Source organism: Marmota flaviventris, chromosome 15 (assembly GCF_047511675.1).
Source record: "Marmota flaviventris isolate mMarFla1 chromosome 15, mMarFla1.hap1, whole genome shotgun sequence".
In the NCBI taxonomy this organism is placed as follows: domain Eukaryota; kingdom Metazoa; phylum Chordata; class Mammalia; order Rodentia; family Sciuridae; genus Marmota; species Marmota flaviventris.
The window spans coordinates 35,993,364-36,015,515 of record NC_092512.1 but is presented as its reverse complement, the minus strand read 5'-3'; the positions used below and the strand labels follow the sequence as shown (position 1 = coordinate 36,015,515).

Below are 22,152 nucleotides of genomic sequence, written 5' to 3'. Positions count from 1 at the left end.
TTCCAGGTTGTTCAGCTATTAAATGGAAAGACTGGGATTCAAGTCCAAAGTTATCATACTCTTAGCCTTTGGTGCTTCTTTTTCTGCTGGGCTGCTTTAGTAGGCAAATTAGGCTTCGAGGTTGGATGAATGTTAAGGGTCATCAACAGCTTTTAAGGATGTAAAGATTTTGGGGGAAAATAGAGTCAGAATGCATTTCTCTCCAGAAATCAGGGAGGGACTGGGATGTGGCTCAGGGACACAGTGCTTGTCTAGCATGCACAAGACTCTGGGTTCAATCCCAGCTTGTAAAAAATAAGATCAAAAAGAAATAAACCGAAGTCAGGGAGAAATACACCCCTACACCTCAAACCCCTGGGCCTGGAAAATCAACGAGTGAGTGAATAAGACGGACTATTCCCTCTCTTACAAATGGAAGCTTCTTCCACAACATCCTGGTGCTTTCTCCCCTTTCCCACACCACGCCTGAGTTTGGGCCATACTCACCCTGGGCATGTGCCAGCCTCCCTCCCCATCTTGGGCAGTCCAGTGGAAGAACCTTTAACAGGGGGTTAGAAACCTGGTCTCTGAGTCCCAGGACAAGTCACTCAGACTTGCAAAGCTCCAGGCGGCTCCACTCTTCCAGGTGGCCAGAGGTCTGCAAGTGGCTTGACCCACTCCAAGCAGGGCCGCAGAGGCTGCTTTGGGCTGAGGCTGCTTCTACATGTCTCCCCAGCCAGAGCCCTAGGCAGGCCCCAGCGCTGCACCTCCTCCACTGTGGGGCCCTGAGACCCCTGTTAGTGCTCAGGAGACAGGGTAGGCCAAGCCACACAGCAGGGCCATGGGTGGGCCTCTTGCTGCTGAGCCCTCTCAAGTGTTGCATTATAGTGTCCTCATTTAAAAAGGAAAACAACCAACACCCTATGTCACTCATGAGGCACTACCTCTGTACGCTGGTCACAGCCTTGGGGACAATTAATGGGAGGCTCATTCACTCTCTCTTGCTTTTGAACCATAGGACAGAATGACAAAAAGGTGTAGAGTTGACTCTCTGACTCTCACTTACCCCTCAGAGTTCCCCTGAAATAACCTGTTATTCCCCTGAGACCCCGAGTCCCTTGGTTTCCCTCTGTATTTGCTTCTGGGGACTCCTTTTAAAAGCACCAAAAATTAAGTGGCTTAAAAGAAATTTTATTGTCTCACAGTCCTGGAGACTAGAAGTCTGAGATCAAGGTCAACAGGGTGGGTTTTTCTGAGGCCCTTCTCCTTGCTTTAGATGGCCGTCTTCATACTTTATGATGCTCTTTACTGATGTCTGTCTCAGTTTCTTTCTTTCTTTCTTTCTTTTTTTTTTCCTTTTGGTAGTGCTGGGAATTGAACCCAGGGGCCTGCACAAGCCACGCAAGTGCTCTTCTGCTCAGCAACATCCCCAGCCCTTTTAATTTTGTTTTGAGACTGTCCAGTCTGGCTTAGAACCTTCAATCCTCCTGCCTCATTCTCCAGACCCCAGATGAAATTCTGCTTTTTACTACAACACGAGTCATATTGAATTAGGGCCCACCTTAATGACCCCCTCTTTACTAATTATATCTCAACACATTTTTTTCCAAGTAAGGTCACATTCTGAGGTATTAGAGGTTAACTGTTCAATGTAACTTCTGGGGGACTCAATTCAATTCCTAACATCTGCCTTTCCTAACCCAATTTCCGTGCCTCCCTATCGGTTCTGTGAACTTCCATATATTATTCCAACAAATTCACTGAAGTTCACTTAAGTTCTCCAGAATCTATTTCTGTTGCTGACAATCTAAGAAGTCTGATTGAATATGGGCTCCCATCATTCAGAAGGAGGATCCTACTTTCAGATGCTATTTTGACTTTCTGATCACTCTAACAGGGTCAGATGCCATTTTGACCAGTAGAACTTTCTTTACAGGAGTCAGGGTAAGTTGTCAGGCAATGACCCATAGGAGTAACTTGGGCTCACTCTCAAAGGGAGCTCTAGAGACAGTGTGACTACACTTCAGAGCTGGTTCCTCAAGGGCATGGGAAGGGGAGTGTTATTTCCCACACTAGTCAGCTAAGGGCTTGGGGCAGGGAGGTGTGTGCACTCTCAGGCAGACCAGAGTAGACCTCTAGCAGAGACATGGCTGCAAGCTACTGTAGTGAAAGAGCACAGAGGGGTAAAGAGTTAAGACAGAGAGGTGAAATAAGCAGAGTACCAGTAGTCTGCCAGAATCTTCTAAAGCCTGGGTCTGTGGTCTCATTTCCTATAACAAAATATATGGTGCTGAGCTGGGCATGGTGGTGCATGCCTGTAATCCCAGCGACTTGGGAGGCTGAGTCAGGAGGATCGAGATTTCAAGCCAGCCTCAGCAACTTAGCGAGGGCCTAAGCAACTTAGTAAGATTCTGTCTCAAAATAAAATATAAAAAGGACTGGGGATGTGGTTCAGTGGTTGCGCACCCCTGGGTTCAATGCCCGGTACCAAAAAAAAAAAAAAATCTGTGGTGTTTACTTTCCTGATTTGACCCAATGCAGCCAGCTAGGCTGGGTGCTTGATATCTAGTGCCACTCTGGTAGACTCTGCCCCATAGTCCTGGGCCCTGTCCTGCCCCAGCAGTGGTACTGCCCCCAACTGACAAGCCTATTGGATTTAATGCCCTGTTGGGTACACAGAGAGTTCTGGGCTGATACTCATTAATAACAGCAGCCAAGCACTTTATATATATTAGTCCATTTCCTCTTCATAACAATCATATATACAGGTATATTATTAATTTCATCCTTCAGATGAGGCATGGAGAGGTTCAATAACTAATTCAAGGTCATGCTGCTAGAAATGGCAAGACCAAGACATATTCCACTATGTTGACTTCTAGTGCCCTCTCGTGGCCAATGTCCTACCTCTATCAGTGTTCAAACCCCATTCAGGTCTCCTAACCTCTTCCTGACACCCACCCAACGTTCATCGCTTACTTTGATCCCTACTTCTCTGGGCACCATCCACGCCTCAAACTCACATGCCGATGGCTGTGATGGCATCGAACTGACTGTCCCACCTCCAGTTTTATCCCTTTTATTTCTTCAGCTAAGGGCTTGGGGCAGGGAGGTGTATGCACTCTCAGGCAGACCAGAATAGACCTCTAGCAGAGACATGGCTGCAAGCTACTGCAGTGAAAGAGCACAGAGGTGTAAAGAGTTAAGACAGAGAGGTGAAATAAGCAGAGCACCGGTAGTCTAACCCTAACCCTAACCCTAACCCTAACCCTTTATTTTTAACATACATTTACCAAGCACCTGTTTCCTTGGAACCCCAGCAGGTACTGGGGGTGCAGAGGACAGACACAGGTGTGCGCGCGCACACACACACACACACACACAGTGTTCTGAGTGCAGGATTCACTTTCTCATCTTCCAAGGAAGGTCTCTAAGTTTGCATTCTCAGCCCTTAAGGCTTTTGTTAGATTGAACAGGGTGACACCCAGAGAAGTGAATTGGAAAGGGCCACAAAACAAATAGCAAGCTGACAAAGGCCATTGCATTGGAAAGGATAGAACTAGTTAGAACCGGGAAGGTAGGCAGAAGGAGGGAGAAGAGTTAGGGGGCATTGAGTTTCATGCAAATTTTTTGAAGTTAGAGGAGAAAAATAGCCATGAGAGGAACAGCTGCCCTCTAGTCCCAAGTAGAACTTTCAGGAAATAGGTTTTTATAAGTTTAGGAATTCCATCTTTTCAAGAAAATTCAACAGCAATATTGTAAAAAAAATTGCATCAGACTGATGCTTTTTAAAAATGTGATCCAGTGCTTACATGGGCCATGAGGCCATTCAGGTTATAGAGGAATAAGACATTGTTCTTTGTCAGGGGCACAGTCTTATTGGCAGAGGCAGCCCTGTACACAAAATAATTAAATCCTTTCTACTCAGATTTCATTCTCTTTTCAAAGCCTGACATGGTTTACCCCTACTTGGAGGAGAAAGTCCCAAATGCTTAGCCTGGTAATCACTCATCCACTTGATCAGTCTATTCCCTGAACTACCCTGATAGCCACATGCTAGTTCATTAAGGGTTCTGAGTCTCAGGTTTGCATCTGTGAAATGGATGCAAAACCTCTGTTTATTGCGTTTGAAATTCAATATACGGAGAGGGCTATGTATGTAGCCCATTACAGTGGACTAGAGGAGGTTCTCAATCAAATCCTATCACTTTGATGATAAAAGCAAGCCTGATATGTACCAGAGAGCCTGGTCTGCAAACAGGAAGCACACCCAATAGGCCCTGTCCCATGCTCCAAGTGCAAACATTCTCCACAGTTCCACTCGTGTGCCCTGTCATTAGTTCCACTCTTCCCATTCTGATCCTTACCCCTAGCAGATATGACTTCTACAAATAATTAGAAATGCAAAAATGGAAGTTTATTTTCCTATAACTGAACATAACCCTTCTCTTATCCTCATGTCTGCTAAGAGACATTTCACCATAACCTCCATGAATATCTTCTTTCCTACCAGCTGGTAGGATGTTCATTCATCTCTTTTCCCAGAGATGAGGAAATTACCTGTCTATCATCAACTTCCCGCCTCTCCTCCTCCCATTGACCTTACTCTAGGATTTCTGGCAACTTTTTCTATAAAGGGCCAGATGGTAAACATTTTTGGTTTTGTAGAACATTCTCTCCCTGTGGCAACTACTTGACTGTACTCTTGTCACTTGATAGCCACTATTCAATATGTAAATGATGGCAGTGGCATGTACTGGTGCATCTTTATGTACAAAACCAGGTCACTAGCTTTTATTTGAAGACTCCTGGTTTCTGGTTTAACTCTCTTATCTCAATTTTAGAGACTTTAGCTTTTTATACCTAAAGTCAAACTTTTGAAATCCTACTTAAGCCCTGGTCCTAACATCTGCAAGTCACAGATATTATTAGTTATTAGTGATTGCCTGTTAGTTATTCAGTTATTTCCTTTCTGCTGGAGATTTATGAAAGTCTCCTTAAGGTCAGCAGGCAAGAGGAATCTGTCCTCTCCCTTGACATCTACTGATACAAGGGAACATAGGAAATTATCCTACTACTGAAATTATATCTTAAGTTGTTCTTAAAGAATGATTGCCAAACCAGCAACACCAGCTCTCGCTGGAAGCTTGTTAGAAATGCAAATTCTTGGCCCGACCCAGACCTAAAGGATGGGAAGGCCTGATGGTTCAGCATTCCATGTTTTCAGAATCCCTCTGGGGAGTTTCAATGTCACCTACTTTGAGAACCCCTGCTCTGTGATTTTATATTGTGTACCTTGTTTTTCTTCATATTTTCGTCCATGCCATTTCCTCCTCCACAGGTCTTTGCCATCATTCATCGAACCCTTCTGTCTCTAAAACTATCAAAAACTGTGCATCTGTTTTCCTGTCCCTCCAAATGGCTATTGTTACTTCTTTTAACTTTTTGTGTGTCTGTTTTGCCTTTGTAACAAACCAAGGAGTGTTTGCCAAGGAAGAATCATGGTTTAACATAGTGGCAGCTAGAAGGGGTTCTAAGAAAGAATCTCAAAGCCTGCAAACTTTTAAGACAGCACCATAAGGGGACCCTTCTAAAAGTGGCTCAAGTTAAGCTCACCTTGATTTTCAGGAGCATAAGCCACCCTGTTTTAGGCTGGGGCTTGGCACCCTCTTGTCAGTCAGTCATGGGCTATGGGGCCATATACCAAGGAGTCCCACTTCCTGGAAAGAGACACTTTTCTCTAGAGGATGACACCCAAGAGCCGTCTGTAGCCGCCATAAAGGCAGCTGTGAAATGGGCACTTGGATCCCAAAAAGTGAATCTGAGTGGGCTCTAAAGCCATCTCTTATACAAACTAGGTGTTTAATAAATAGTGGTTGATTGATTGACTCTTGCCCTCCCTGCTCCCTTTTATAAAGGAGAATACTACTATAAAAGAATACTATGGTGTGAGGGATCTGCCTAGTCCTTGAAGCATTTTATAAAAATACCAAATTCACTTTGTGAACTGAAATAGGAGTATCATGGCAAATCTATGCCTCTCTGTCTGTGGAGGTGAGTGTGGACACGGGCATGCAGAAAGAGAAAAGGTACCATCTGGAACCATTGAGAAGCAGGGGGAAAGTTATAGCCCCAAACACCACAAGCCGCCTTGACTAAATGCAATTTGTGTGTTTCATCTGGAGGGTGAGTCATCTCCCACTGTTTTTTCTCTCATCCTCCCCAAAGTCCAATTCAACCAAGGAGGAGCTCCAGATGGTTCACCCATAAGCAGGTCTTCTTCGATGGTTCTGGAAGGATTAATTAGTCATCACCAGGAGTCTGAAGACCAAATCAAGAGGCAATATGGCAAAGAAGGAGGGAGGGAGGGAGAGACCGGTGGCTGCTGAGGGAAGCACAGAAGGGCCTGTGGATCACCCAGATGGTGTGTCACTACAGAGCTGTGACACAGGACTGGACCAGGTGTTTGCAGCAGGCCCCATGCACACCAGAATCACCTGGGGAATTTTCAAAAATACTGATGCCCAGGGCCTGCCCCTGAGATTCTCTTTCAAGTGGTGCATTGGAATCTGGGGATCAATATTTCTCTTCTTAAAGCTCCCTGAAGATTTCAGTGTGCACTTAGTGTAAAGGAACACTTGGAACACTTGTGATTTATTTGAATTACAGTCAAAGTTTATTGCATTTCCCGGAGTATTTATTATCTGTCTGCCCAGTCCTGTGTTTGGCACTAGGGAGAATATAGGGCAGTTGAAACTGGAAGGGATGAAGGACAAGGGAAATCTAAAGGTTTGGGTTCCAAGACCAATTCTTGTCACTTAATGTGTGACTGGGGAAGCTGCTGAAGTTTTTTGTTTTGTTTCTCAGTTTCTTTACCTGTAAAAAACTGGAGTAAGTAAAGCTGAGGGAACCTGGAATTTACCCTTCCTTAGCTCCTTTTCAACGTTCATATCAAGACAATTCACCATTCCCAGAATCCACCACATTGAACCTCACTGAACCCATGCTAGCCACACACAATTCTCTTCCTGTTGGAGCAAGACAGGCTTCTGTAGCTTTCCTGCCCTTCAGCACTTTGTTCTCTCCCTCCCCGAGTCCCTAGAGTCCACTCCCAGTGCTTCAGTGGCTTGAATTCTTCTACTTATGCCTCTCATACTATCAGCCTGTCCTCATGTCCCCCCAGCTTCACCTCCCCACCTGCCACCATCCCAGATCTCAAGGTGAGTTCTCTCGCTTCTAAATCATCTTTGGGGGTTAATTTTATTCATACCTGTCTCTGCCTCTTCTGAATTCCTTACTATCAGTGGCAAAAATTCAGAAATTGCTGTCCTTTCATCGCCACATGTACTGGTTTCCCCATGACTTTGAATGCATCACCATCTGAAGGTCAAATCTTCTTAGCCTTCTATTACATGCTCCACCTACAGAAAGCACCCACTGTGTGCCAGGCACAGCACTGTCCACACTTACAGGAAGAGAAACTGAGGCTCCAGAGGATGATGTCAGCTTGTCTGAGGACCTGGAAGAGGACTCAGGGCTTCAGACCACACCTGCCTGGCTTCAAAAACTGTGCTGTTTCCACTATTCTACATGCCTCTATGGGGGAACATTTGTCAGATGATGAATTTGAACATCCAGGAGTAAATGCAAGTGACCTCAATATAAATGACAACCTGGGAGGAAGGCAGAGTAATCTCTTTGCTTCCTTCCACCTTCTCTAAACAGGAAATTGACACATCTGTCCAACCTCATCTGAACAACTGCTCCATTTGTTGATTCAGCTTAATAGATAATGTCCAATCTTCAGAGCACTAAACTGACCTAGAAATTATACATTCCTCCAGAGGGTGACACATGAAACGGAAAAAGAACGGGACTTGAGCTAAGCACACTGCGTCTGACTCCTTCACTTTTGCTGTTCATTTGCTGTGTGACTTTGAGCAAGTCGCACTATTTCTCTAGGCTTCCATTTTTCTGTGAATAAAAGGAAAGAGTAAGACTAGATCAGTGGATTCCAGTCTTGGTTTGGAGAGACAGAACTCTTGTGATGGAAAATGTTTTGACTAAAGAATGAGAAGGCAAGGAGAGCCATGTCTTTGAGGACCCTTCTTCCAGGGAATCCCTGAAGTTACTTGAGGGAACCCATTTGAAATTCACTGGGCTAGGATATGAGCTCCCAGATGTCCCATTGAGAAGTCTTGTGGTTTTGTCTCCTCTTGCTCTGGACAATCCCTCCAAGCAACACTTCCTGCACTTAGGTGCCTACTGAATACTTTCAGATGTCGAGTGGGGATTGCTTCTGGACTGAGTCCACAAGGCATATTTTCCTCCTAAGTGCATTGCTGCTCCCCCTCCCTGACTTCCTCTTACATCCCACCATCCATTAGCTCTACTTGTCAAGTGTGTCTTAATTTCCTCTCTGACAAATTCCTCTTTCCTTTTAGGATGAGCTAACCTTAAGGACAATGATGCATCTGTCCTCCGGGGATTCTAGAACAGGGTGGGAGGGGGATGGGGGGACTTCCCAAACTATGTGTTCCTGTGAGTTCCATGACTCCCCTCTTCTAGGAGTCTTGGGTCACCTCACTCAGCCTGATGTGGGAGAGCAGTATTTGTTCCCATAGCTGAGCTTGCTACAGCCTGTACTAGAGGAGACGGTGTTTCCTGATCAATGACGCCTTCATTAAAAATTTACATCTCGCAAGCTGTTCTAGGGCTAGATCAAAACCAGGAGCTTCTGGACATGTTTCCAGCTCTTCTGTGTCAGGCTTCCGAGAAGAAGATACATATATGGGATTTAATAAGCCCGAGACCCCCGGGGTTGGGGGGGAACACCTGTGAGGATAAAGGGGCAGAATTGGGAGGAAGCAGGAGAGGTTTCTGACCACTATTCATGTTGGGTGTCTGTGCAAGGAGAGTAGGAAGAGTCCACTGGGTAGAAATAACCTGACTGCGGTGCAGCTCTGGGGTGGCTTGGCCAGGTAATGGGGAGTCCCCAAGCAGAGGCTGACTGTTGGAAGAGTCCTGTGCCAGGCAGGAAGGCCAAGCTATAGAACCTGGGAAAGTGTGCTCTAGGTGAGATCACCGTAATGAAGAAAAAGGAGGGTGCAGCTGGAGGGTGCTGGTGACCCATACTCCCACAGGAGATTGGAGGGACTTTTCCCAGCTGCCATGCCTCCTTTCCTGGTTCAGTGGATGTGGATTTCACCCAAGGGCCGCAAGGAATCAGGGCATGCTTGTCATGAGGAGCACAGACTATTGGAAGGTGGGCCACCAGCTGGCTCTGGGTCTCATTGGAGCTGGTTGCTGCGTGTGTGGCAGAACAGGAAGACCTTGGCAGTGCTCCGTACCCCCTTGACTAAACCTACTATTGGACATTGCAGCCATCCCACAGGTTAAGCCCTTCTGAAGTGCAGAGGTGGTGATGGAGAGCTGCACTTCAGCTTAAATCCATCAAGATGGAAACCATGGCAGCGTCTCTAGAAGAAATTCTGGGACCTCTCACTTCTCACATTTATGGATATGAACATGGAGGCTCAGAGAGGCTGAAGTGACTGACCCAAAGCCACAGACTTGGTAAAGGACAGGGCAGAGGACAAAGTCCTTATGAATGAATCAAGAACACAGATGTGTCTGGTTGACAAATACCCTGCCTTCAGACAAATACCCTGCTGAGAGAGAGGCAATGACTACATAAATGAACTGACTTCAGAGAGTGGTAAGCACTATGCAGAGAATAAAAAATAGAGCAATAGGGCAAAAAGTGATGGGAGAGAAGGAGAAGGTTCTCCAGAGAGGGCTCAGGGAGGCTGCTCTTCGGTGGGAGTTTGGCCTGGGTCTGAGCCATGAGAATGTACAAGCCATGGGAAGAAGGGGAGCAGAGGCGGTCCTGTGGCTGAACAGGCTGAGCTCAGCTGGGCAGAAGGGGAATGGAGACCTGGGGGCAAAGGGCCAGGATATGGATTGGAGAATTGGCAGAGCTTTGGAGCTCCCAGTGGGTTTGGATTTTTATTCTAATTTCATTAGAAGCCAATCTATAAGAGATGATAAAAGGCACTGAGAGGTCAATGAGATGGGGGAAAGAACTCCTCTTGGGGCGAATCCTATCAGTGGTCATACTTTTGATAAGTGCCTGCACTGAGGAGGATCCATCTTTTCGAGCTGCCTCTAGGTACAGAGATGAACGTGCACAGCATTGTTAGGAGAATGGTATTAGTTCTGGGCGGGGAGAGCAGAGGAAGAGCAGAAAGCTGTCTCTCTTCCTGTTGCACCTTCTCCTGCAGAGTGCTCAGGCTCATCCTCAAAATCATGCTTCTTAACCTTAACTCCCTTTTGGAGAGATTTTAAAAAATGACAGCTGGGCATGGTGGCACATACCTGTTAATCCCAATGGCTCAAGGAGGCTGAGACAGGAGGATAGCGAATTCAAAGCCAGCCTCAGCAAAAGTGAAGTGCTAAGCAACTCAGGGAGACCCTGTCTCTTAAATAAAATACAAAATAGGGCTGGGTATGTGACTTGGTGGTTGAGTGCCCCTGAGTTAAATCCCCTGTACCACCCCACCACACACAAAAAAATTACTGGAGCTGGATGCTGTGGTGCATGCCTATAATCTCAGTGACTTGGAGGCTGAGAGAAGGAGATCCATGAGTTTGAGGCCAGCCTGGACAACTTAGGGAGGCCCTAAGCAACTTGGTGAGAACCTGTCTCAAAATAAAAAATCAAAATGTCTGGGAATGTAGCTCAGTGGTAAAGCATTGTGAGATTCAATCCCCAGTACTTCAAATATATATATGGAAACCTGGATCCTGCCCTCACTGATTCTGATTTAAGTGGTCAAATTACTCTTTTGAGAATATAAAGGAGTCTGAATATACAGTGTATAGCAACCAGATAATTTAGAGAAATAGAACTCTGACCCGCAATCTGCACCAACCCGTCCAGGAAGCCAAACCCTAACCTCTGTAGCAACTGGCCCCAAACACTCAGGACTCATGGTAACTTCCAGATTCCCTAATTTCTGCCCATTTCCCACTTAGAACCTTCCAGTGAAAGTCAAATATACACACCTCACCTAACTGCTGAATTAGGAATTAGGAGCTTCTCTGTGCCCATGAGCCCCAATCAGAACACATCTGAAGCTGTCCCTTTTTCCCAGTCCTCTGCCTGCCTTTGAGTCTCTGCCAAACACAAGCAATGGCGTCTCCTTCTTTGCTAGAGCAAGCTCTGAATAAATGGCTTTTGTTTCATTGGGGCTGGGAGTCTTCATTTATTTCCACAGAAACAGCTTGGAAATTGGGTATCTTAAATGCTTCCCATGTGGTTTTAATAGACAACCAAGGCTCTAAATCAGTGGTTCTCAAAGTGTGGCTCCTAGACCAGCAGCATTAACTTGTTAGAAAAGCAAACCTCAGTCAGCATTAGACCTGCTGAATCAGACATTTGGGGGCATGCATTCTGATGCATGTCAAAGTTTGAGAACCACTGCCCTAAAGGAAGTTTGAACAAACATTTAGTAATTTTGGTTTGAAGGATCACCAAATCATTGCTCTCCTTGGTATGCCTATATGCCTCTATGTTGGAGGAAATCTATAACCTCTTGAGCTTCTTGAGCATCTGGTGTTGTTCTAAATGCTTCATGTGCATTATTTTTTGTGACAATTTCATGAGGTAGGAACCATTATCATTCTTATTACTAGCCAGAATCTAAGTTCAAGGAGTCTGGCACATAGTCTTGCCCTTCTATCTGGCTTAATCTCTCAGTGGTCACTGGCTTAAGTCTAGCATATTGCATAAATCATACTCATGAATTCTGAATGTGAAAAGATATGGGTCATGAAGGAGATTTTTACTAAGTGGAATGTGCAGGGGTAGGGAACTTTGAGGCTAGTGTAGGAGGCCATGGGAGAAAGGTAAAGAGAGGAAGGCAGAACTAGGAGGCAAAGCTGACCAACCAGGTACCTAGAAAGGATACTGAAGAGGGAGGAAGAAAAACAGCTATGACAAACACCACCAAGCCCACCATGGACTCCGCATGTTTTGGGGATGCATCAATTTATCGGCCAGAAAAGAGGCCAAGGTCAAGCTAGAGCCTCCGAGGTGCTGTGGGAAGTCCACAAGGAGGGGTGCAGGTTTGATTCCTGAAGGTTTTCTGTTTCCCCTTCTGCAACACTCCCATCCAGTGCCACCTCCAGCTTCATGTACCATGTCTGTAGGGAATGCCTGATTGAGGGGAGGAGTTGAGATTGTTTATTTTCTGCAGTGTGACAGGGTGGACAATGATACTGCTCAAGTGGGACAGGGGCTACAGAAAAAGGTATAATGGGGAAAGGGGACATAGAATAGAGGGTATGAGAAAGTGAAGCTAGTTAGAGAAAGAAACCGATGGCTCTCATCCCCTGTTCCTTTCCCTGAACCCCTCAAAGCAAGTTACACTGCTAGTAAAGGAGAATTGGTAGAATTATAAAATTAGTCTCATCTTCCTGGTTGGAATTGTTAAATCAGGAGGAAGCTGAGTCTAGAAGACAGACTGTTCCAGTCAGCTGTGTAACCTTGAGAAAATTATTCCTTTGAAAATATAAAGAAAGCTACTGACACTCTCTCCTCATGAAGACACACAAGCACAACTTTAAACAAAACTCCATGTAATTTGAGGGGACATGGATCCCCTGAAATTCATCCCAGAACCCCAAAGGGAAGAAGTTCTGCCAGCAAAGATAAGGTAGCCAGGTACTTTAATCATCCTTCCAAATCCAGTCTTAGCTTATTAATTTGTAATGTAGCTCCCTGAAAATCTCTCTGTGATATTGAAATTCATTTGCTCACTTATCATGCTCTGCTCTTGAGACACTTGTGAAATTAGCTGCAGAGAACAATTCAGATGGGCAGGCGTCATTTCTCACCTGACATGGCATTATATCAGGAGTTATGCCCTCTCTTGCCAACCTGGGGTACACAATAAGGTTTTAGCTCTCTAAAAATCCAAATTGAATGACTCTAAGCCCTCATCATGATTATAATGGCAACTCTGTTCTTATTACAAGGTTATTTTCCCCAAAATAATTTCTGAACACCCTTAGAAATAGTTTTGTGGTCAGTGAGGCATCCTTCTAGTTGCTTCTGAAGTCCACTCCACCCCCTCTGGAGCAGTTGCTGTGCTGGCCAAGGCATGAATGCTCCATGTGCCAAAGCCAGGTAGCAGCTCAGACAGGACTTCTCTTCGCAGGACTTTTTCTTACCCTGAGGTGCTGATAGTAGTAGTGGGATGGGGGGGGGGGGGCTCTTCTGTAGTTTCCAATGACCAGTTCTTTTAGCTGACATATTACCTCATGTATTTCTCAAGTGATGGACAGTAGGACATCCATCACGTCCGGAGCTACAGGAATATCAGTGCCCCTGAGCTTACTAGTTCATAACATAAGTATAGAAATCCAACATATTTACTTTTGCATTAAGCCACCCAGGGGATAATAAAATATTGTAATTGCTAGGCACAGTGGCACTGTGTAGTTCCTTCTACTTGGGGAAGCTGAGGCAGGAAGATCACTTGAGGCTAGGAGTTTGTGGCCTGCCTAGGTAACATAGTAAGACCTCATCTGAATTATATCGATCTATTTATCTGCAATAGATTTCAAGTCAGCATTTATTATACATATTACCTCCAGCTCTTCCAGCAGGACAGTTCAAGACTCCAGATTAAGTAGGCAGGGGTCAAGAGTCAGGACAGAAAGACAAGTTCCAAAGACCTCTACCTCCCTTTTACTTTTCCCCAAGCCTGAGTTTAACAAACATGGTGCAGAAGTGCCCTGGGGACCCAATTCATCAGCTAATAGTCTCTCACTGCATTAGGAATTTGTTTAACTATAGTTGACAGTCCTCCTCCCAGGAAGTCACAGGTCATTCATAGCTGAGAACTGAGAAGTCTAATGGAGGACTGGGAGGAAGACCTAGGCAGAGCCAGGAAACCATAGAGTATGTGCTGGTAGACAGTAAGCAGGTATCTGCAAAGTGAGAAATAGGAATGATGGAAAAACAAGAGAGACCAGACACCCAGGACAAACTCCTCAACTTGTAAATAAGCCCCAGGCCAGTGCTGCTCTTGCAGATTCACCTGAGAAATGCCACCACCCAGAATGCCTATTCCTGTGGGGGTCAGGTGAAAGTTCTCTCCCAGCAACCCAATTTCTTTTTCATATTGGAATGTGGAGAGTGCTAATTTGCAAAGTCATTCTATAATCTCTTGCAAAATAAACCACCCCAGAACTAGATAGCTTAAAACAACCACCAAAACTATCTTGAGCAACTTTTGAAAAAAGTATTTGGATCATTTCCCCTGAGGCTAGAGACAAAAACCATCTGTAAACACTAAACTCAAGTCGCAGGTTTTTTTTTTTTTTTTTTGGTGTGTGTTATTATTCTGCAGGCGTATGGGTTATCAATTTTGAAACTGTTCTCTGCATATTCCAGGATTAAGAAAATAAGACAATATATCATGGGTAATAAGACAATATATCATGGGTAAAATCCATGATTTTAGCAATTAGAAAAGGTAAACTCATGATTTGAAATAATGTTTTGGGGTTTTTTGTTTGTTTGTTTTTGATACTGGGGATTGAAACCAAGAGCACTTAATCACTGAGCCACAAGCCTAGCCCTTTTTGTTTTTTATTTGGAGACAGGGTTTTGCTATGTTGCTTAAAGCTTGGCTAAGTTGCTAAGGCTGATCTCAAACTTGTGATCCTCCTGCCTCAGTCTCCTGAGTCACTGGGATTATAGGCATATGCCACCATGAAGCTGAACTAATGATTTTTAACATAAAGAGATGGAATCAACAATAGATAGTAGTATCTATAGTGGGTGTTTATGTATGTGTGTGTGTGCATACATATATTTTCTAGATATGAGCACAAAGGGGGCCAAAAAACATCAACACTGAAATAACAATGAGCATGCCTACTACCTCCATCTTGGTTTCTAAATACTCTTCTCCACTAAAAAGAACTAGGGTTCCGTAGGAAAATGACTGATTCAAAGGCTGAGGCAGAGACAATACAAGATGAGCCTGAAAAATCTTGTGCCAAAACAATACAGAAGTGCCCCCAAATCATGGAAACATATGAAAAAGAGGGGTTAGTTTGAAGAGGCTCTCAAAGGCCAAATCTGTAAGAGGTTAAGCATCAGGAAAAAATATGATAGTAACTATTTATAACCCACTGAATAAAATTGAAACCAGTGAGTTAAGACCAATATAAATAAATAAATGGGGAGAAGAAAAAGGTTTTTTTTTCCTGACAGTAGAATCTTAACTCATAAATGAAGAAAGAATGATGAAATTAAAAAATCAACATTAGGCAATCACCATGGTAATAATTAATTTGTAAATGGAATTGTCAGTGGATACTAAGCTAGTGCATTATAGTGTCTTGGAGAGTAACAGGATAGTTGTGTGGTCTCAAAGTATCATGGTAAGATTTAATTACAATGAAAATTATAACATGACATCTATCTGCTCTCTCCGAACTGTTTCTGTATTAACAGCAACAGCACCAAAGCCAAGGTGCCTATTATGGTGCAGGACTGTGAAAGTCCCCCCTAGGCAAAGAAGTCATGAAGGGGGCCATTGCAGCAGGCTATCACCATATAGATTACACCTCTGTCTATCAAGACAAGAATGAGGTGGAAGAAGCCATCCAAGAGGAGAACCAAGAGAGGGTGGCAAAGTGGGACGACCTCTTCTTTGTTAGCAAGTGGTGGTGCATCTTTGAGAGAAGCCTTCTGACGGAAGCCTGGGAGAAGACGTTCAGGATCTGAAATTGGCCTATTGAACATCTCTCTTACTCACTGGCAACTGGTATTTCAACCTGGGAAGGATTATTTCCCAAAAACAATACAGGCAATAATAGCCTTACTGGTAAGTCAACATTCTTGGATGCATGGGAGGTCGTGGAGGAACTGGTGGATGAGGAGTTGGTGAAAGCCCTTGGTGTTTTCAGCTTCAACCACTTTCAGATTGAAAGGCTCTTGAATAAACTTGGACTTAAATATAAACCAGTTATAATCAGATCAAGTGTCATTCATACCTCTCCCAGGAGAAACTGATCCAGTACTGCCACTCCAAGGGCATCACTTTCACACGGCAGCCCCCTGGGCTCTCCTGTAGATCTTAGGTCAAACCAGAGGACCCCTCACTACGGGAGGATACCAAGATGAAGGAGATTGCTGCAAAGCACAAAAAACCTTGGCTTCAGTTCTGATCCAGAGGAATGTGGTGGTGGCCATACTCGCTTCAACAGAAACTGAATGGCCTGTGTCCTGGCTGACCAGACTCATTTGGAGGAGTATCTCTTCTGAAGCTGAATCTTCTGATGAAATTACCTCGTGGGTTCTCTCTCTTCACTGAAGTGGAACTCATTCTCCCTGAGTCCTATTTTAGCCAAGCTTATGTGACATCATACTGTGCCTGGCCTTGTTGCAGGCCAGAATCTCAGCAAGTTTAATTTAGATCCATATGTTCAACCAGAAGCAGACTATCACAGGGAAGTATGACTCAGATAAGCAAATGACAATTTTTTCCACTTATTTGATTTGACCAAATGTTTGTTAAACAACAAAAACTCTGCTAACACTGAGAATGCTAAGAAGAATGAAAAATAATCATAGTAAACAAGAAAGAAAGATAAATAGTAGCTTTACACAAAGTTGCAAAACTATCAGAAAAACCACCATAAACAAAATTCAAATTTAACATCACCAGTAATGGGACAAATTGACATTGCTTACCTCCTGATACAATGCACTGAGAAAAATAAAACATCCCTTCTGTTATACTTCTGCAAAAATGTGCGACATGAATCTAGTCATGATGAAATACCAGATAAACCCAAGTTGAGGAACATTCTGCAAACTAACTGGCCAGTACTTTTCAAAACTGCTATGTCAATCAGGCCTGGTGGCACACACCTATAATTCCAGAGACGGGGGAGGCTGAGGCAGGAGGATCACAAGTTCAAGGCCAGCCTCAGCAACTTAGTGGGACCCTGTCTTAAAATAAAAAATAAAAAGGGCTGGGAGTGTATCTCAGTGGTAGAGTGCCCCTGGATTCAAGTCCCAGTACCAAAACAAAACAAAACAACCTAATGTCATGAAAGACAAAGAAAGCCAGAGGACTGGTGGAGGTTGTAGATAAACAAGGGAATGCAATCCATGATCCAGGGTTTTCTTTTGCTATAAAGGACATTTTGGAGATGGTTGGAAAATTTTACACAAGGTCTACAGATTAGATAATAGCACCATTGAAAGTAATTTTCTGTTTTTTTTTTTAATTGTACATGATTGTATAAGAGAATTGTCTTGTTTTTTAGGAGATACTATCGTACATAGGCATAAAGAAGTATAGTGTCTATAACTTACCCTGAATTGGGGACAAATGTTAACATTTGGGCAATTTTGGCAAAAGATACATGGGATTCTTAAGTACTATGTAGTTCTATATATTTTCTGTAAGTCTGTAATTATATCAAAGTAGAAAGACTTTTAAAACAACTATTTTCTTATTTCTCCTGCTCCTGTGGGTGGTCTGAAGCTTAGCTGGTCAGCTTTTCTTCTGGTCTTACTTGGGATCTTTTGCATCTGCAGTCAGATGCTGGGGTAGGAATATTCCAGATGGTTCCACGTGTAGCTCCTTTTCTCCTGCACTTTGGTGCAGGTGGCTTGGTCGCAGGGCTCAGCAAGAACACCGGGACAGAGGTCTTCTCTACCCATAGTTTCAAAACTTCTCCCCTTCAGGCTTTCCCACATGGTCCCTTCAGCCAGGTAGCTAGTCCTGTTACATAGGGACTATGGGTTCCTAAAAGCACCAAAGTGGAAATCATCAGACTTTGAGTCTTAAGGCCAGAAAAGGCATGTGCTAATTCACTGTCATGAAAGTCTATAAATCCAAAAGGGTCACAGGGCCAGCTGAAATTGATGTGGGACTTCACAAAGGTGTGGCTACTTGGGTAGTAAGGTTAACTAGATGCTATATGTGAGAAAGCAGCTTCAATGACCCTCATAGCCAGGGTCCAATCAAGAAGTAGAAGTAGCTTGGGAGGCTGAGGCAGGAGGATCATGAGTTAAAAGCCAGCCTCAGCAACTTAGTGAAGCCCTAAGCAATTCAGCAAGACCCCATCTCTAAATAAAATACAAAAAGGGTTGGGTATGTGGTTCAGTGGTCGAGTGCCCCTGGGTTCAATCCCTGGTACAAAAAAAAAAAAAAAAAAAAAGAAAAGAAAAGAAAACGGAGAAAAACAGATCTCACACAATTTGAGGAGAAACTGAGGAAGAGGAATTGAAAAGAAGGGATTTGAAGATCAGCTGAAGTGCTGGCATGGATGGAAGGTCAGAGCTTATGAGGGGACTGGGAAGCCAGTCATGTCTGCTGCTGGAGGGGGACCACCAGGAGATTGGTAGAGAAGTCAGGAGGAGGTGGTCCCAGAGCCAGAGGGAGGGAGGACAAGATAGAATCCTGCAGCACTCTGTACCGGTCTTTCTCATGTTTAAACCAGGGTGACTTTCAGAGAACATTGGTCACTGTTTTTCTACCCTCCAAATGTCATACAAACACACAGTAAGGGGGATCATGACAAATTGAGTTCCAGTCTAGCAGAGGTGACACAGTATAAAAACCTCAGAAGAGGAAAATGAAAAAGATCATGATTGAAGTCTCACAACTTGACTGGAATCTGCAAGCACATTTCTTATAGCCAGAAAAAGACTCCTAGGCCAAGAGTCATAATTAAGTATGTTTGTTAAGCCTTATAACTGTAATGCAAATGGTAAATGAGAGCATCATTTTCCCATACATTATGCTAAATGGAATCTCCTTGGTACCAATGGCCTCCAACAAACCTCAGTTAACAAGAAATATGGCTGATTTTTTTTTTTGTGGTGTTGGGCCTTGTGCCCGCCAGGCAAGCATTCTACCAACTGAGCTATATCCCAGCCCATGTGGCTAAATTTTAAAGCTTAAATTCCTTAAAAAGACCAAAAGAGTTACAAATTCAGATCAGGAGTGTATCCAAAATAGTTCTCTAGCTTTAATAATGCCGATAACCAACATTTTTCTCTTCCTTGCTACTTCCTAGGCAAAGTACTAAAGGTATTATTTCATTTAATCCTAATTACAACCTTGTAAAGCGAGCATTATTATTCTTATCACCATTTTATAGATAAGGACTCAAGGGCACTGGGAGGTCAGAAGTCTGCCCAAGGTTACATGCAGGCATGTGGCAAAGCCAGGATTTGGACTCCTGCCGTGTAGTAGCAGCAGAGGCTGCCCTGACCACTTGGAATCAATTGTCTGTTTGTTTCCACCCTGTCTACACCCAGGGACTGGGCAATAAGAACAGATGCTCAGAACGAGAACCTTGGGCATGGCCAGACACTTTTGTTTGTAATGATCTTGTTGTTCACTTTGTCTGCCAAGATTGAGTGAGCCAAAACTTGCCATCATGTAAGGCTTTGGGTTCTTGTGGTGAGCAAGGCCAGACCTTATTCTGGAGCATATAGATGGTGGAGGAGGAAACTATTACTCCAGTGAGCTCACAAATGAGGGTGTAATTGCAGGTTGTATATATTTTCTAGGGAAGATGAGTCAACCACCCGCAATTCCATTATTTTCTGCACATTTCAGTAGGAAAGTGTGTACTCTCTGGAGAACTTTTTGATAAGAGTCAAAGTCAATTACTCTAAGTGTCCCCACTCCATGCCTCTCACTCCATCAGAGTCCTCCCACGGCTACAGAGGGCTGCGGTGGCACTTACCTCTCCACATTAGCTTTGCCTCCCCATCTCATCCTGACCTGCTCCTTTCCCCTCTTCTTCCTAACATTGCTTTTACCTGTTGAGGTTGTTTGGCTACCAGCCCACCCTCTGGCCTCTGCTACAGAAATGTCATCACTCAGATTAAAGGGAAAATAAGTAGTTGGCTAATAATTGAACAGACTGTCCCAAGAACACCAAGGACATTTTGAAACTGTACTCAGTTATCTCCCCAATAGATGCCATAGTCCTGGAAAGCAGTGAATGGATTTAAATCTCTCCAAGGAGTTATGATTAGAAAATGTACAATTTAAATCAAAACAATCTCTCTTATGACCTAGGAGTTGAATGTAGTTAGAAAGTTCCTTTATCCCAGTTCCTTCATCCCAATTGAAGCTAAGTTGATAGCCACTGCAAAGGCCCAAAACACAAAGAAAGGACTTTTTTTTTGGTACCTGGGATTAAACCCAGGGGTGCTCAACCACTGAGCCACATAACCAGCCTGTTCTATTTTTAATTTTGAGATAGGATCTCACTAAGTTGCTCATGGTCTGGCTAAGTTGCTGAGGCTGGCTTTGAACTCATGATCCTCCTGCCTCAGCCTCCTGAGCTGCTGGAATTACAGGCATGCATTACCCATCAAGGAAAGGATTTTTTATGAGTATATATGACTTTATATATTAAGGCCTGGTGCTTTCTATTGGGTGTTATTTTGCTTTGGGAAGTCATAGTTCCAAGGCATTTGGACTAAATGATGTGTTCCCCACCCCCAGATTCATATGTTGAAGCCTAGTGTCCAATGTAATGGGAATATAAAGTGGGACCTTTGAGAGGTAATTAGATCATGAGAGCAGAACCCTCATGAATGGGATTTTAGCAACTTTAAAAGTAAGAGATAATCTCTGCATCATGTGAGGACACAGCAAGAAGGCAAGAGAGTCCTTACCAAGAAATCAGCCATGTTGGCATCCTTGACTTCAACTTGCAGCCTCCAGAATTGTGGGAAATAAATGTCTATTATTTAAACCAGTCTATGACCTTTTTGTTATAACAGCCCAAATTGACCAAGATAGAGGGGTGAAAACATAAGAAAACAGATGCAAACATTTTCATATGCACAGAATTTTTGTATTCTCAAATTTAATGCTTCAGATCTTCAACTCTTTAAGAATGACATGAAAGTTCCAAAATCCACAGTAACTAATGACTCATCAAAGTCGTGTCCCTGAGGCTGGTGGGAAGGAGTTAGTCACTAGTGTTGAGTGGGGCTAACTAGCCACCCAGCAGTTCCTTCTTAGTGTGGCCATGTGGTTCGCAGCTGTTAACTTGATCTTATTTAATCATCACATCCACCCTTTGGGGCAAAGGAGTGACATCACAGCTGTTCACCAATTTCTCAGGCTCTTCTGTCTTTTTGGCAGGGAGGACTTTGTTTCCTTGTCTCCTTGAAATTAAGCTTCTTCACATAACTTGCTCTGGTCAAGGAAATGGGAGTGAAAGTGTCACATTTCGTGGGCATGGAAGCATTTAAACCCTGACTTCTGCTGCAATGATTTTGGAAGCACATGTTGATATAGAAGTACCTTAAGATCAAAACCCCCTGGAAAGCTGAGCCACCACGAAGAACAGCATCTGGAGAATTCCCAGGACCCATATTGGACATTTTGCAAGAGTGACAGATAAACTTTAGTCATGGTATGCAACTGAGATTTTGAGTCTTTGTTACTGTAGCATAAAAAAAGCCTATGGTGCCTGATAACAAGTAGATATAATTCTGACTTTAAAGATAAGGAAACTGTATGTGATGGTGAATTTTTTAAATTCAAAGTCTTCCCTCTCATAACTTATGACTTCTGACTCTCCCTTTTTCCTTTTTTCTTCTTTTCTAAACAGCACTACAACCTCACCCAAAATCCCATCTCTTGCTTCTCTTGGTCCCCATGTTATAGAATAAGGTCCCTGAAGGTAGAGATTGTGCCTTGTTGCATTGTGCACACGACAGATGCTCAATAAAGATTAGTTTAATTGAATCAGTTCTGATAATGTCATTCTTGCATAGTTTTTTTTTTTTCCTTGGGGGCAGGATCTGGGAATTTGAACTCAGAGGCACTCAAACACTGAGCTACATCTCCATTTTGTATTTTATTTAGAGACAGGGTCTCACCCAGTTGCTTAGCGCCTTGCTGTTGCTGAGGCTGGCCTTGCATTAGTTTTTGAGATATAGAACAACTCGGTGGGTCCCAAGAGGTGGGCATGGCTGGGGTGCTGAGGCAGGGGTCCAGGCCTGCTTTTGGGTGGGAGGTGGCAGGGCTGGTGTCAATGCCATTCTCTCAGGCCCACCAGCTTCTGTTCTTTCAGACTGTTCTCAGTTTTCTCCTG

At 43.9% G+C, this 22,152-nt stretch overlaps 1 protein-coding gene and 1 pseudogene across 2 annotated transcripts in view; one reads left to right on the top strand and one right to left on the bottom strand.

Moving 5' to 3' along the window:
* Ywhaz (tyrosine 3-monooxygenase/tryptophan 5-monooxygenase activation protein zeta) overlaps nucleotides 1-22,152 on the bottom strand; it is a 113,692-nt gene that overhangs the window by 37,082 nt on the left and 54,458 nt on the right. The gene's annotated exons all lie outside the window — the stretch shown is intronic.
* On the top strand, nucleotides 5,663-16,230 carry LOC114101769 (aldo-keto reductase family 1 member B10 pseudogene; annotated as a pseudogene).